Raw genomic sequence first — 4,475 nt, 5'->3', positions numbered from 1 at the left:
CGTCTTTCGAAATGCCTGCTGAGAAAGCAAAACCACGACCTGACTTTCCCCCTCCCCCCACACACGCATGGAAAGATCCAGATCTGGGAAGAGAGAAACATGCAGCATGGATTGAAGAAGGGAGTTCCGAATCTGAAACCGAAGCTCTGATAGAACCGACACTTGAGAACAGCACAAGCAGCCCAGCTTCTGAGAGTCAGGCGGAGGAAGGCATGTTCTATCCAACAGAGCTACAAGAGGAGGAGATCCCACTTCAGTCAATGGGTCTAGCAGAGGCCAGTGATGAAAATAATGTGTCTTGGAGAAATGTGGAAGAGTTGGAAGACAAAGTTTACCTGGATGGTGCTGAAATGGATGCATGGGATCAAGTGATAGAAAGGAAAGTCTGTCTGAAGGAAGACGGCATGAAAGTGGAAGAGGACGAGAGTGAAAGTCAGCATATGGAACTGGAAGAGGACATGTCTGCTCTGTATCCAGAACAGGAAGAGAGACAAATTAAGAATGAGGTCAGCCCAATACCGGCTGATGACGGCGCACACATGACCTTTGAACTCATGGACACCGAACAAGACACGGAGCGGCAGGAGAAAACAGCCCCGGAGGAAGAAGAGTCGCTGGACACGTCCGACAGAGAGGACGGGGACGACGAAGAGGCAGACGACTCCCCGAACGCCTCCGGCTCATGGAGAACCGAGCTGGAAAGTGACAGCTACGCTCAGGACAACACGCTGGCCGACACGCGGCCTCTGATTCGCTACAAGAGTGACGAGACCGACGCCAACGCTCAGGTCTCGCACATGGATGAAAGCGAGTCTAGCGACGGCGAGGAGGCCAGGACGGGGACAGGCGCCTGGGGAGGAAGTAGATCCAAGCGGTTCGGAACCATGGAGGACCTGTGTGAAGAGACAGCAGGGGAAACCTTGGATGAGGAGGACAACATGGGGTCCAATCAGACAGAGGACGTAAGCGCTGGCCAAGATGTTTCGCTGGACGATGATGAGCACGCGACAAATCAAAATATCTTGAGAGGTGAAGAACAGCAATCGGATGAAGAAACAGAGGAACTTCCAGAACGTGGAGAGCCCATAGTACATTCCTCAGAGGACTATAATGAGGAAAGTATTGACAGAATGGTGGAGCAAGAACTAGAGGGCCTATCTATATCCACATACACTGCACAATTTCAACAGTCTCAAAACATTGTTGAAGAAGCATTAGGAGCAGAACAGACAGAACCCGCTGTGACACACACACATGAACATGAGGACTTGGAGCAAAGAGATACAGAGATTACATCTTCAGTTCAGTCAGTGATTCTGAATGAGCCGTATGAATATCAGTCGTCCAAAGAAAGTTCAGAGGAAGTGACACAAGTAGAAGTCTTTGCTGAAGACCAAGTGTTCAGTGAAGAACAGGAAATTGAAGATGTCCCAGAGAAGGATAAAGAAGATGAACAAAACCTGTCCATTCTAACCCAGGTGGACCTCGCTGAGGGAGACATTTCTGTTCTCTGTGACCTCAATAACCAGCCTGGAAACCAGGTCAACATAAACAACCCTGATATCTCAGGTGACGAAGATGAGTCATCCAATGCAAGCCAGTGCTCCCAACCTATGACAAGAGTTAAATCTGCATATGTAGATGTCTTGGTAGATGTGGCAGGACCTCTCACAGAGAAACCCCTCAGCGGTCTTCAAGAACATCTTGTGGAACGTTACGACTGCCATGTAGACCATGAACACCTTCAAACAGAGGAATGGGAAGTCCTCGAGGATCCAATCAAACACTTAGAATCTGATGGTTCATCTGTTGTAGGTCACAGTATGTACGATACCACGCTCGAACCATCACAGAGCTTAGAACCAATCCAAAGAGGCATTCACCCAGAGCTTGAGGCTCAGCAGGAAGATGAGGATATCGACGCTGTTCAGCCTGCTGAGTCACCGGATACAATGCCAGAGGAGTCTAACATCTTCCAACTAGAGGAGTCTGATGACCGACCGACAACGAAGAGCAAAGATCTCCACGGTGTCTTCAGCTCTGGTGTACATAATCAGTTCTGGAGTTCTGCCCTGGATACAGGAGCCAGCTATCAACCCGACGAGTCATATGACAACAACACAGCAGAGCAATCCAATCAGAATCTAGCTTTTGGTGGCAACATAGCCTGGGGGTCACTGGGAAGTCTGCAGGTAGCCAATGGTAACACGGAAACAGAGGCTGACACCGCAAAAGCCGCCATCAACAAGGAAGAGGAGGAAGGGAGGCCTGCGCAGGCGAAGAAGCTGCCGTCCGGAGGCGTGGCACTGGAAGGTGAGAGAGTCCATTCTGAGGACTCAGAGGATGAGGGGGACTCTTGGTCTTCTGGAGAAGAATAGCAACATAAATGTTATCTTCAGTCATACAAAGAAGAAACGAAAGACGGGTTTGGGGAATATATTCAGAGATCAAATCAAATCAAATCAAACTTTATTTGTATAGCGCATTTCATACACAGAGGCAACACAATGCGCTTTACAGAGAGCAATTGTGGGGTGGGCATAGGTCCCAACCCTACATGTTCTACACTGATCTGTGTTCTTCAGATGGGGAACGATGGTGCTCTACTGTACTACTGGATAGTTTGCCAGCATGTTTTCAAAAACCAAAGTAGTGCCTTGGTGCACGCCCCTTTGACACTAACCACCACTTAGTGCCTACTCTCTTTGAAGATCTTTTCTTGTGCAGTTTTCATCTTCCTCTATGGATGTCCTGTAATCTGACTTCCTGTTTTTACCTGTGTGTGATGTGTACACTTCACTTTCTTTCATACATTAGGTAAAGTAAAATTAGGTAAGGTATCGAAAGCATTTAGACCAGCTCAGTGCATGCACAGGATAAGAGAATAATAGACACCAGGGAGAGGCTTAATGACATTTGAAAGTTAAAATAATGAATACTGATTGATTGAATATTGATACTTGACATTGGCATTTCATCATGAAAGGAAGATGGATGGAGCGGCAAGTCCATGTCTGTAGGACTACCGTTGATTGAACTGTTGTATGTCTCTATATTTAAATGTTATTTATGATAAATGTGTTGGTCATCAATGAAGACATGTTATTTAACATTTAAATTCACAATATTTTTTTTTTTTCCTTTGCCTTCTTTGAAATCACATTGCATTCATTTTGTTGCAGTACATTACAATACATTTTCAGATATTAACCATTAATTATAATGCAACATTCAGTCTTGATTAATATCCTACGATTTTGTCATGCATTAACATCCATGTTAATTCTTAATAAACAGCAGATTAGAATGAAATCTCTGTCCATCCATCCTCAAGTATGTTCTGTTTTGCCTTGTTTGCTTGCAATATACACCAGTATTTTATTTGATTATATTTGGGCAGACATCCCACTGTTGTGTAATGTTGTGCAACATGTAGACTAATTAGATTGTAGCTAATAAACAAATTAGCAAATACGTGTTTTCAACATTTTTCTTCGATCTTCAGCACCAGTAAATCTTCATACTACTCTACCATGTGATATTTATTTAAATTATACTATAATTATAATTGTGATATTTATACTAAATTATGTATTGCAGATATGCCTGTTACACATATTCTTTTGATGATGACCCATTGGTTGGTCAATGGTTAATGTCAGTGAAAAACAAAATAGGAGGAGAAGAAAAAGTAATAAAATGAACCAACATCGGTCTAGTTTCCAGTGGCGCAGAGGCTGACTGTCTGTTGAACAGCCGGATCATGAAGCCCTTCTAGAGACACGCCGTGCCCTCCAGCAAGGTCAAGACAGCAGCTGCTTCTGCCTCCCAGTAGCAAACATGTCCATCTCATCTGGCCCTAGATTAAAGAGAGGATAGCTCTGAGGCTGTGTGTGTGTGTCCTGCTTCAATCTGGCACTATCCCAGCTTCGTCAACCACAAAGCCAGCTAGCGAACAAAGCTGCAACCGGGCCCTCCGTAGCAGAGACCCCTCCCATGGGAAGACGAGAGGAAAACCTCCCCCCCCCCCCCCTCCCCCTCCTCATCTAGGAACAATGGATGACCTCATCTACTCCCTCCTTCCTCCCTTCCTGCTTCACAGACCCCCTCTGCTCTCCTCTTTACCATTCATTAATCCGCTTTCTGAACAATGATGGCTATTTTAGCCGCAGCTCGCCTACTCACCGCTCAAACCCCAGTCCAGTGAGAGACTGAGTAAGGGGCCAAACCCGTCCAGTGAGAGACTGAGTAAGGGGCCAAACCCCAGTCCCATTCCCCTGGAGGACAGCAGGCTGCTGGTATGGCATTACGCCAGCTCTCTGGCATGCTTTCATTATTACTATCTATCTATCTATCTATCTATCTATCTATCTATCTATCTATCTATCTATCTATCTATCTATCTATCTATCTATCTATCTATCTATCTATCTATCTATCTATCTATCTACAGTATCTAATCTGTCTGTCTGTCT

Source organism: Borostomias antarcticus, assembly GCF_949987555.1.
Source record: "Borostomias antarcticus genome assembly, chromosome: 8".
Classification (NCBI taxonomy): Eukaryota; Metazoa; Chordata; class Actinopteri; order Stomiiformes; family Stomiidae; genus Borostomias; species Borostomias antarcticus.
The sequence above is the reverse complement of the archived record's forward strand: the minus strand, read 5'-3'. Positions refer to the sequence as shown.